The following is a 12,909-nucleotide window of genomic DNA, read 5'->3' on the forward strand; positions in this document are numbered from 1 at the left end:
AAGAAATAATTACTTTTAGCCATAATGTGACAGCTGGGAACAGGCACTGCCGTCCAGCAAAGGACCAAGGGACCCTGCCCCTGTGCCCAGGCTTGTGAGGCACCTCTGGGTGCTGTGTCTGCTCTTGCTCCTCAGCACAGCAGGGACAGGAGCTCCTGGAGCTGAGCAAGGGCCTGGAGCAGCTCCGTGCCCAGGAAAGGCTGAGGGAGCTGGGGCTGCTCAGCCTGGAGAGGAACCCCAGGGAGAGGGGCTCAGCCCTGGGTGTTCCTGAGTGTCCCTGGGTGTCCCTGGGTGTCCCTGGGTGCAGGAGGGGCAGAGCAGGGCCAGGCTTTGCTCCAGGCCCAGCAATGGCACCAGAGCAACAGGCAGGGACTGAGCCCAGCAATTTCCCTGCACAGGAGGCAGAACTTCTGCCCTGGACAGGGACCGAGCTGGAACAGAGCCCAGAGAGGCTGTGGGGTCTCCCTTCCTGGGGATGTCCCAGAGCTGTCGGGACACAATCCTGAGCCACTGTGGTCCCTTCCAGCCTGGCCCATCCCGGGATTCTGTGACCCAGAAGCTCAGAGGGCAGGCCCAAAGATGATCAGAGTGAAGCTGCTCCATGAGTGAAACATCCTGGGGGAAGGGCTGGAGAGGAGCTGGATACCCAGGGACAGGTCCAGGGGAGGAGCACTGGATGTCAAGGGGAAGCCAGGCTGGCAGCAGAGCCCCTCCAGCAGCACCTGGAGTTCCCAAAAGCAGGAAGGGTTTGCAGTGCCCAGAGCCAATAACCCCGAGAGTGGGATAATGGGACAGGGAATAGGGAATTGCTTCCCAGGTCAGGGATGGTTACAGGGGCAGGGAATACTGATAACAAACTCTTCTCTAGTTCAGGAATGATCATCAGCACTTGGGTCTGACCAAACTGAATGCAGCCTTTCTCTGCCTATGAAACACTGGAGGGTTTTTTTTCCCCCATCTGTTTTAATTAATCTCATTAGATATGAATTAACAGAATATTGCTGGAGGAATTTTTTTTTTCCTTAGTTCCAATAAAACCTTTCCATGGATGAAGTGTTAAATATTTCCAAGCCAAATATTTGGTGGGGGAAGACACCTGACCTCCCCTCCCATTCAAATTGTCAATACAAACTCTCCTTTTTCCCAGAGTTAATAGAATTAATGTCATTTGCTCAGTCAAGGGGCATTGCAAGGCCTGGGTCTTATCTGTGACGTGCACAGATAAACAGATTTACAAGGCAGGAGCTCCCATGGCACCTTGTCTTTCAAGGTCACAAGTTACACTGCAGAGGAGCCCATTCCAAGACACCCTCACAAATGTACCTAAATCAAAGCTAACAAAATAGATTGATCTATATATTCACAGAGCCGATGGACCTGCCCAAAATATCAGCTGGGATAATTCTATTTTAAATTGCATTTAAATCCTGCCTGTTTTACCACACCTCTGTCTGCCAGAAAGCACATCAAACAATCAAACAATTCCTTTGTCTAAAGTTATCATCACTTCTTTTTCTAGAATTCAAATGAAAATCCAAGCAGAACAAAATTAAACCTAATACTCATTCTGCTGGTTAAATTAGACTGCATCTAAAGCATGAAAACAATTGTTCATATATCTGATTTGTTCCTGCAGTGAACAAAAAGAATGATTTCTTTCAGGGAGCAAAAAGATCCTATATGAAATATAAGTGTGCAACAGCACAAGCACTGTCAGGCTCTGCTCTGCCTCAGAAACCCTTGCCCTTCCCTCAGTGAGCTGCTTACAAGACACAAAAAAATGAGATTAACAAATAACTGGGAGATAATGCCAGTAAGGCATCCTGGAAGACTTTTCCATCATTTGTATGATAATGAACACCTGCCTGTGGAGCTGTATTTCTCCTGGACATTTGCAGCAACTTCAACCAACAGAAAGAAAAAGAAACCAATTTTGTGGCCATCTATGTAGAGTGCCTTAGACTGAGGAGTTACAACTCAATTTTCTAAACCAGTTTAAAAACTCTATTACGACAAATTTCCTTGTTAAAAATAAATAAATAACCCAGCATGTATAAGCTGAAGGCTTTTTATAAGCTCTTAAAAACTGTGCTATGGGCTAGATCTTAGATTAATGTTTGTGATGCGCACTGAAAACCTGTAAAGCATTTATGTAATTGCTGAGCATTATTATTTTTATTACTGCAACAGATGGAACCAATCCATCTTCGTAGATAATATCTCATAAATGATTCATTATTATTCCTTTAACCTAAAGTCTTTTATATTTTGCAGATCCATGAGAAATAACTGCTAGGAGGCTCCATGCATAAAATAGTACATAAACTACCTAAGGTCTTGCAAATGTAGTGGCCTTGCTGGTATTCAGGCCTTTTAATGTTCACATGGCTGCTGTTCCTCTCCCAGTCTGCTGCTCCCCCTCATTTTCCAGCACTGCTTCCCAGGTGATGGAAAATATCACAGCAAACCAGGGCTAAATGGCAAATGTGGGCCAGAAAAATACAAATATCTCCCAAAAAAAAAAAGCACAGAAGAAGTTTATAATGTGGCACTCTGGGCTTTGATTGTGGAAGGACCAGAGTTCTGTGATCACACTGCCCATACTCCCTTGGCCCAGTAACTTTTGGGCCAATTTTAATCCAGTCAGAAGGCCAGGTAGAGATCTCCCAGATATCATCTCCCATCAGCCTAATGAAGACTGATGGCTGGCAAAGGGCACAAATTGGTGCTGTCACTGGGAAAAAGCCTTAAATGGGAGCCCATCAGTCCCCCCCAGGCCACGCAGACACTCTCAGACAGAGCAGATTCCACCTCCTGCCCACCCAGAGCTGACAGACAGGCCACTGGTGACGCTCTGATGGGGAAAAGCTTGTCTAGAAATGTATTAAAGCTTGGCACAAGCAAAATAATGGGAATTATATCAGAGAGTGATGAGCCCAGCATTTTAAATGTGAAAAAAGCTGATTTACACGTCAAAAAAAGCATGCCTTGGATTGTTAAAGAAAACACACAGAGAGAAGTTAAACCCATCACATCTAAGTTATTGTTTTGATACTTTGGAAGAATCAACAGCCTAAACAATTTCCAGAGCCCAATCTGAAGCACTGGGCCAAATAATCCATGGGATAGTTTGGGTTACTCTGCTCCTTACACACAGAACAATTACCCAGTGTAATGAGGAAAGCTCATTACAAATGATGAGCCCTGCTGTGATATCTGAAATATTTATGGGCTTTATTAATGAAAAAATGAATGTTTTCCATATAATACAGACATTTTGGGTGGGAACTAAAGGTTATTCTGCTTACTTTTGCCCTATAAAAGAAAGATCTTGGAGACCTTTTCCAACCCAAACAATTCCATTATTCTACAGCCTAGCTCTTCCCAACTCCTTGACTCATTCCACAACTAAAAGCCCCAACACCAGGAGCTTTCACCTGCTCCTCTACCTGTTAATTCTTCCCACCTTCACTAAGAGAAGGGAGATAATTTTCAATTCTATTAAACTGCCAACCTTTAAAGCCTCCTGCTCAACCCACTTCTTACAGAGGAGTTTTATGCATCATTAACACATATTTACTTTTGCTGGAGAGATGGGTTTGGAGGCTGAAACAGTGGAACTTTGCCACCAGGCACTTTGACATTTGCTGTCTTGTAAAAATGTTGTAAGGAGTTACTATTTCCCTTGGAAACCACATGAAAGCATCTCTTGAACAAGTGGAGCTATCTCTGACTTGAAAAGTCCCATGTGATCCCAGCCATTCCAGTGCCAACCAGTTTCCAACCCATTCTGACACACAAAAAAAAAATAGTGAGCTGCCTTGAAAGCTCGCCTCTAAAAATCTAAATTCATCTCCAATTTTCATGAAAATTCATGCTAAAACACAGCTTTCAATCCCCCAAAAAAAGGAAAGTCAAATGTGTTTTCTAATCTAAGCAACTTCAAATTCCAGGTTGGAATCAGGGAGTGTGGAGCCAGATCCTCCTTTGGTCAAAGTCTTGGGATGACAATGTCCTCCTAAAAATCCTTCCCTAAGAGGAATCCTATAAAGTGCAGGGTTGAGGCAACCCAGTAAAACCCAAATCCTCAAATCCTTCATCTCTGATTGAGCTGTTCAATATTCCACCAGAAGGACTGGCTTTTATCAATTGACCTCTTCAAAATAATTCCTTTCTCTATCCTCTTTTCACATAAAAGATGCATTCCCTATAAATCCAGCCCCAGATTTGCTCTTTTTGTGAAGACCTCAGTTAAACACCACGAGCTCCATTTCACTCCAGACCCTTAAATGAAATGACTTCGCTATAAGCAGCAGAACAAAATTTCCTCTAATTCCAGACAATCCCTCTCATGAAGGGAAGTTTAAAAAATCCCTTACAACTGGCACCAGGTGACTTTCAACAACGTGGGTTTGATGAGTTATTAAACCAAGCCCTGCCTAGGAGGACAATGTGCCAGCAGAACTCCACTTTTCCCAGTGTTTTCCATGTTTTCCATGTTTTCCTTGTGCCCAGCTATCCCTGCGAAGACTTAAGTGGCTCTGTTACCACTCTGGCCTGAGTGTGTACATTTTAATTTTGTTACTTAGATAATTCTTTTCTTTTAAAGTGAGAGGTTTTAAACACAACTCCCAGCTGCTTGACATAATGAGGTTTCATTTACAAACTTCTAACGAGCACGAGGGCAGAGAGAAAAGAAAAATCCCAGCTTTAAAACACACATTATTTTACAGCAAGGGAGAGAACAGCAAGCACTCATCTGAGGTGATTGGTTAGGATGACAGCTCTGCAGTGAAATATATTTTCATTTCAGGAGCCCCACAGCTATTTTGAATTTAATTGCATGGAAGACCACCAGGATTTCTTTCTCAAACACAAACCCAAAGCCTATCAGGAAAGAAACAACTCTTACGTGCAGGAAACCAATCTTTCTGAAGCCTACTACCAAAGAAACAATTATTACGTGCAGGAAACCAGTCTGAGATGTTGAAATGGGTTAAAAGGAACCAAAAAGGCAAAATAATGAAGGGAAGTGTGACTTTCAAGCGTGCACCAAACTGGGGTAAAAGGAGAAGTTTTAAATTAATTTATTAGCAGGGAGACAGTTGTACAGGAATAATGTTCCCACATGGTCAGGGAGAGGTGGAACGATGGGAAAGGAGGGGTCTTCCCTGCTTTTTGTATCCATGAGGAGCAGAAATAAGATTTAAAACACCTCTGAAGGTGCCCAGCATTGTCTTACCTTGGTGGAGTTGGGCTCAGGGACATGGAGGGCACGAGGTTCAGAGAAACTTGCAGCTGCCAAAAGAGAGAGAAAATGGGAATTACATTTTGCAGGTAAATTGGGGCATGTTTTGAAGCAGAATAATGTAAAAAAAGACATAAGACTGTAAATTAATTCTGCAACGTCTAATGCAGAAAATGTTCCCCTGCTGGGTCACCTTACAGGACACTGAATATTTGATAATTTGGGAGCAGGGAATGGCTGGAAAAATGGGAAAGAGTGGGATAAAGGCAGGTAATGAAGGGTGGGTCTGCAGATTACCCACTCCAGAGAAAACGTGTGAAATTAGAATTGCTGAACTAGGGGGAAGGAAACACAAGTTACTAAATTGTGCTACTCTGACACTTCCCATTCTCAGAGAGCACATGAATCACGGAGAAGGCTGAATATTTGTCACAGCTGTGATTTCAGCATCAAAAAGAAATAATTTTAGCTCCGATTTTAGGGGAGTTTCCAGAAAATTTGTCAGTTCAGCCAACCGGATCCTGAACTTCTCCAGGATCTTCTGCAAGGGGAGCTTTCTTTGGCGTTGGACCCACAAAGGAACTCTTGAAACCACTGTGGTGACCTCTCATGGTCAAGGGCCTTGGTGGCTTCATGGACCACCCCGAGGTGTCACAACCTGCATTTTGATGGTTTTGGGTGCTTTTAAATGGATGTGTGAGCTGAACATTTTCAATTTCAAAGACGAAGAACCGCCAGCAATACAAAAATATCAACATGCTGAACCACAGCTTTTCGGTTTGGATGATAAAAAATGATGCCCTTAAGTTTTCTGCTCTCCAAAGCAGTGGGGTTTTATTCTTGGCAGTGACAAAACTCCAGTTCCACCCGCAGTCCTGAGTCACTGGGAGTGTTTGGGAGGGGAAGTGGCCTAGCTCCACGAGCCTGCACTAAGAGCTATAGCTGGCAGCAAAAAGGAATGGTTTATATTCCCAAAAAAAATAAGATTCTGGAGTAAACAAACTATTTGCAAGTTCAGATTGGATTTTATAGCAGAGGAGATATGAAACTTGGAAGGTATTTAAAAGCTCAAAGCAAAATATTTTATGTGAAACAAAATGTTGCATTCAATTCAAAGTTAATAGTTTCTGCTAGGAAAAAAAAATGCCAACAATTCTGATTTTATTTTTCAAAGATAATTTCTCTGTATTGTTCTTACAAACTCTGCCAAACACAGGCACACACATGAGTATATCCAAATTTTAACCCCCATGAGTCTAGGCTGACTTCCCACAATTATTGAACCATGAGCTGATGCAAACACTTGTATTTTCCCAGATTCCTGCTACCACCCAAAGCTGAAAAATGCTTTTAAGTCACTCTAAAATGTCAAGAAGGAGATTTTGGTGGGGCTTAAATCAACCCAAGGTGAGCTGCAGTGGAAGGGGGGTGTCCTGCTGGCTCCCTCCTTTGCTGGGCTGCCAACACTCCACTTCTCCTCTCCTACCTTTGGCTCACTTTGTGAATCTGTCTCACTTTGTGGTGAATCAGTGCAGAAAACGAGGCAGCAAAGAACCAACTCTCCCAAAAAAAAGCGAGTTGTTTGCTGCCAGTTGAGCTCCCTGAATCAGCTCTTCACAGGGCAAATGAACTCTGGGATCACATGGCTTGGGTAGCAGGAGGAAAAGAGATGATTCTGTGATATCTATGTAATGTTTTTACATCAGCTGAGTTTGGAGTTGTCTTGTCTCTAATCTAAGACCTTACAGCACCCCTCTGTTTCAGATCTGTCCTTTCAGGTACAAATCATCTGGTTTTATGCCCATTGAGAGAAGGAAAAATCCCCAAACCTACCCACAATTCGAAAATTTCTCAAAAGCAATTACAAGGCAATTCATGCAGTTGTTTCTGAAATACAAAGGAGGCTAAGACTATTCTCAAATGTCTTTTTTGCAACAGCTCATAGGTTTTCCTTTTTTCTCTGTGAACCTTTATTATTAGAGCTCTCCTTCTCAGGCCCTGTGCACTCAGTGTTTTATGGACAAAGCCTCAGATTTTTGCTGCAGGCTCATGTTCCAGCCCCACTGGAGGCTCAGCTGGCAGTGGAAGACATCCCCAGCTCTCATTCCTACAGCAAACTGCTCAGGGAATGGGATTAAAACTCCTAATATCCCCCAGGATGACTCTCAGGCACATCCCTGGGGACTGATACGTCAGCTGCTTCACAGCTTGTGTTTAGCAAATACATTTTTTCCTGTGCAAATCCTGCCTAACAGGTTAAAAGGGGATTTTCCTTCTTTTTTTTTCACTCTATAACCCACAGCAAAAACTGAAGTGTGATGGTAGAAATAGCTAAAGCTGACCTGAGACCCCCCCAGTCCTCCTTTTCATCCCCAGCACCTTCCCTGCAGCACAGGGAACTCGGGATCAGACCAAGAGCTCCGCTTTGGAAAGCTCAGCCTGAAGGGAGGCGAGAAAATCCCTGCTCAGCCTCATCCCTGAGCTGATCCACTGGATCCCCATCCCAGGGGAGGTGTGGGAGCGTGGGAGGAGGTGGGAGGACAGGTCTGGCCCCTTCCACACTTTCAGGAGCTGCAGGGAAGAGCTGGTCCGAGACAAGAACGTTCACAGGAAACCTTCCGCCTAAAATAGGCGTTGTTCTTCTACACCTCCCACTGAACAGTGGGTACAAGCCAGGAATACAGACTTTGGAAGCGGATTCCGAAGAGCTCTGAGGAATGCATCAAAAAGTCCATATGGTTTTGCCAAATCAAGTGTGCAGAGAAACTGGGTAAATTTAGCCGAGCGCTGAGGAGCTAAAATTTGTCTCGTTTGACCCAAGTGGAAGGAACAGAGTCATGAGGCTCTTAGACACAAATCCATCTGACTGAATCAGCTCGGGGAGGGCAAAAATTGATGAGTAACACGTTATTTCATGTGTGGAAACAAAAGGACACCTTGTCTCCCAGAGGAGCACCAAGGAACAGGAAAGCAATCCCCAGACAGGTCTAAATAATGTGACTTTCTCCAACATATTTAGGTGGTGAAATTCCGAGTGACAAGCGCTTGGCGCTCCGACAGCTGGGCCCACGGCTCCCAAGTTTTCCCCCTGTAGTTTCAAAGAGTGAAATCTTTGTTTGAAATGAAGGTGGAAATTCTTACAATGAGACAGGAGGTGAAAGCTCTGAGGAGAGTGATGCGTTGCTTGTTGTAAAAATCGCCGGTGCTCTGAAAAGTGAGGTGCCAAGAAAAGAAGGAAAGGCTTCCCAAGCCTCCCAACACCATCCTGTTTCCATCTGCACTGGGATAGCTCAGCCTGGCACTGCTCATGCCATGCCCCTGGAGCACCCTTCAGATTTCCCAGTCACATCCCAAGAATACCTCTCTGGAGCCTTTGGAAGCTGTGCTTGAGGTCAGGCTCAACTCTACAAAGTTCTAGTGGCTGAACTTTTCCATGCACAAACTTACAGGAGTAAATCTTGACTAGGAGCTTCTCCCTCACCTCAAATCCTGGGCTCAGCTTTAGGCCGCTTATGACAAGAAGGACATTGAGGGGCTGGGGGGCGTCCAGGGAAGGGAACGGAGCTGGGGAAGGGGCTGGAGCCCCAGCAGCAGCTGAGGAAAATGGAAAGGGCTCAATGTGGAGAAAAGAAGGATCCAGAAGGGAAAACTCTGCATCAAAGCCTTCCTCAGACTCCCCTCACTTTTTTTTCCCCTCACGTTTTCTCCCACTTTTTGATTTTCCCCTCATGGTAGGAGAAACCTTGAAGGGAACAGAGCTGGGAAGGGGTTGGAGAATTCCTGAGGGAGCTGGGAAAGGGCTCAGCCTGGAGAAAAGGAGGATCCAGAAGGGAAAAGCTCTGCAGCAGAGCCCTCCCCAAACTTCCCGCACTTTTTTTCCCCTCACGTTTTCTCCCACTTTTTGATTTTCCCCTCACGGCAAGGGAGACCCTGAGAGGCTGGAGCAGGGCCAGAGAAAGGAACAGGGCTGGGAAGGGGCTGGGGAATCCCTGAGGGAGCTGGGAAGGGGCTGGGGAATCCCTGAGGGAGCTGGGAAGGGGCTGCAGAATCCCTGAGGGAGCTGGGAAGGGGCTCAGCCTGGAGCACAGGAGGATCCCCAGGGATCTTTTCCCTCTCTGGAATTCCCTGCCAGGAGGGCACAGCCGGGGGGTCGGGCTCTGCTCCCAGGGAACAGGGACAGGAGCAGAGGGAACGGCCTCAGGCTGGCTCAGGGCAGCTCAGGGGGGATTTTGGGGAAATTCCTTCAGGAAAAGGTGCTCACGTGGAGTGCCCATCCCTGCAGGGATTTCACAGCCCTGTGGATGTGGCACTTGGGGACAGGGGCGGTGCTGGCCTTGGCAGTGCTGGGGAAAGGTTGGACTCGATGTTTGAGGGTTTGTCCAATATTTATGATTCTTTTATTCTCTGATTTCTGAACACTTCCTCCCTCCCTCCTCATCTGCCCTCTGTGACCAGCAATATTTCCCTGGGAAACAGGCAGATCAGGATCCTACCAAAACCCCAATTTCTGACATTGTTGCCATGTTAAAAGAGTGGAGAATAATCAACCACCACACACAACAAAGTCCCCCAAATTCACACAACAAGAAAAGGTTTAACTACAAAGGAAGAACAATGATAATTTCAATATAAGGCAATTATTTATAAAGCTGAATACAAAACTGTGAAGGGCAATGTTTTTGTAATGGGAAATACAGGTGTGAACATATCTACAAGAAAGAAACACATGAAAGTCCTTTGGTGATCGAACTTGTAGAGCTATCTAGAAAAAACTTAAAGATTTAAAGCTCGTTTTTAGTCACACTAAGCCAACCCTTTCTATACACACAGAAATGTAGGAACCTGGTGATGGAACTCCCAGGATGTTGTTCTGAAAACAGTGAAATCCAAGAATCCAGGAGCTGCAGGTGAATATTGGCACTGAATAAGTTTTCCCATCCAGACCTGCATTTTTACAAATCCTCATATATTAAAAAATATTACTATGTTTTTCAAAAACATCAGCCCATGGTTCTACAACTTCCACCATCCTCTCTTCCCCCTCAAACCTTTAATTAAGTCTCCACTCTGCTTCCAAGCAGCAGCATCAGACTAATGGCTTCAGAATATTTCCTTACAAACTTCAAAACACCCAGACTTGCTGTGAGTTGCTGGCTTTGAACACGAGCTGCTTAAATAATCCCTTTTATTTTTATTTATTCTTGAAAATATCAGATTCTAATCCTCTCTAACCACTGCAAAAAAAAAAATGCATAGCTCTTTGGAATATTTTTCTTTTTTGCCACTTTAGCGATGAATCTGTGTGTAACTATGAAGGATTTCTTACTTGAAAAGTGTTCACAGCTGCAAAAAAAAGAAGTACAAAAATGGTTTTCATCAGCAGATCTTAAGGAACTTTTACAAAGCACTGTTTCTAACAGATGGGGAACCTGAGACTTAGGCAGGAGCTTCCCTAAGTCACCAACAAGGTATTGCAGGCTGAGTTTCTGCTGCGTGAGCACTTTGCTCTCGTGGCTCTTTGGGACTACCTGGAATAAACTCTGTGAGACCTTCAGGAATGGTTTTAAAATAAAACCAGCTTTCATGGCATCATATTGGGAGTTTTCTTTGGTGGGAGGGAAACACACCCTCAAAAATGGCACCTTGGGAAGATGAGGGGAGGAGAGAGCCTGAGGAAGTGTGAAAATAAATCTGCCACTTTGAGTTTTGAATTGTGTGTTTTGCACAATAAAACATTGAATTCCACACTGGTTTGGGGTGGAAGGACCTTAAAACTCATCCCATCCCACCCCTGCCCTGGACAGGGACACCTTCCACTATCCCAGGCTGCTCCAACCGGGCCTTGGACATTCCAGGGATGTGATGGCCATGAACAGACAACTGAATACAAAACAGGAATTTCTACAACTGTAGGAATTGTCCTGTATTTTACTGCTAAACAAAAATGCAGATCAGGCGAGCTTGGTCTTTCACAGCACCACAAGCAAACATCACCTTCCAGTCTGAGGTAAACTGAATGTTAATATATAAATCTGTATTTTCATTTACTGCTGGAGAACATTCATGGCAGTTTTCTAAAAACCTCCACTTATCCTGCTTGTACTGCCGTGCTCCCCTCAGATTCCTCTGATGGATTAATAGAGCAGAGCTGCTGTGAATGCAAGACACATTTCCTCACAGATTTGTTTGAAATATAAACTCGGGGCTTAGTTTGCTAAACATTTGTTTTCTTCCCATTTTGATATTTGGAAAGAAAATAGATAGCTCATAATTAGTCAAACATTCACTGGAGAATGAAATAACCACCAGTCCCTTTAATCTGTTGTTCAGAATTCTGCAGGATCTGGAGCTCTATAAATAAATCCTTGCTTGCTCTTTTTTATATTTGTACCAGTGGAAAGAAATCCTTGACTCTGACTCGCTAACAAAGACTTTAGCACTGCATTCTGAGGTGTGAACCAACAAGGAAAGTTATTATTTTTTATGACTTGCCCATTTAAACAAAAGGAGGCAAAGTCTAAGACATTCAGATTTGTGACATCAAAGGAAGCGCTGCTCCTTGCCAGATATTTAATAAGGGATCCCAAGGCATTGACCAGCATTTCTTGGTGGTCTGAGGTCACAGTTTCATATTTCAAAGGCTGGGATTGAGGAGATTTCCATCTGCACGTGTCCCCTGGCCTGAAAGGGATCTTTAACAGCTCTGCAAATGGCAACTCCAACGTCCTGCCCACGGGAGAACCAGGAACATTTGCAATGGGATTTCAGATGGGAATAACCCAACACTTCCAGGCTGAGCACACAACCACTCAGCTGCACCATTCTTTTTATACATCTTGGTGGGATTTGTCCAGCTGGAAGTGCGAGGAATTACAAGGCAGCTCCCAGCAGTTGCTAACTTGCAGCAGTGAAAATGGAAGGTTTGAAATAATTGCCCACTTTCCTTTGACACAAACCAATTCAGATGTTTTCAAAGTCCCAGCGACAGGCTGGAGTGCAGCACTTCAATACTGGTCTTCCAGCAAGTGGGAAACTCTTTTAATAAAATTTAGGGAACAATTGTGAGTTCAATAGAATAATCTTCTACTCTAGACCTACTTGAACACCTGAGAGGGAGAATAAATATTGAACCAACAAATCTGGGAACTGACTTTCTGGTACTTCATGTTGTGGGGGATGGGAAAGCTTGATGTTGTTCTGTCCTTGATTCAAACACACTGAAGCAAAAATTTTTAAACTCTAATGAAGTTGATTATTTTTCAACCCCTCTCAAGTTTGTAACTTCGGGGTGCCAAGAGGGTAATGCTGTGGTGAAGGAAATTAAATTCCTTGTTACACAAACACTGCAGAGCAGGAGAGAGGTGTGGGAGATTAAGCTGACCTAACTCATCTATCACAAAATCCCAGAATGGTTTGGGTTGGAAGAAAACTCCAAGATCATCCCAATCCACCCCTTGCCATGAGCAGGGACACTTTCCATTATCCCAGCATGCTCCAAGCACCAACCAACCTGGCCTTGGACACTTCCAGGTATCCAGGGGCAGCTAGAGCTTCCCCTGTGCCAGCCCCTCCCCACCCTCCCAGGGAAGAATTTCTCACCAATATCTAAACAAAATATATTTTTTAGCTTAAAACCATTCCTCCTTGTCCTGTCACTACCT

At 44.4% G+C, this 12,909-nt stretch overlaps 1 long non-coding RNA gene across 1 annotated transcript; it reads left to right on the forward strand.

Annotated features, from left to right (window-relative positions):
• The first annotated feature begins 9,494 nt into the window (after window positions 1-9,494).
• Window positions 9,495-11,399, forward strand: LOC135308393 (uncharacterized). Its single transcript, XR_010368829.1, has 3 exons — window positions 9,495-9,621; window positions 10,079-10,155; window positions 10,669-11,399. It is a non-coding gene; the product is annotated as an uncharacterized LOC135308393 (long non-coding RNA).
• The last annotated feature ends 1,510 nt before the right edge of the window (window positions 11,400-12,909 follow it).

The sequence above is a fragment of the Passer domesticus genome, chromosome 10 (assembly GCF_036417665.1).
Source record: "Passer domesticus isolate bPasDom1 chromosome 10, bPasDom1.hap1, whole genome shotgun sequence".
Taxonomy (NCBI): Eukaryota; Metazoa; Chordata; class Aves; order Passeriformes; family Passeridae; genus Passer; species Passer domesticus.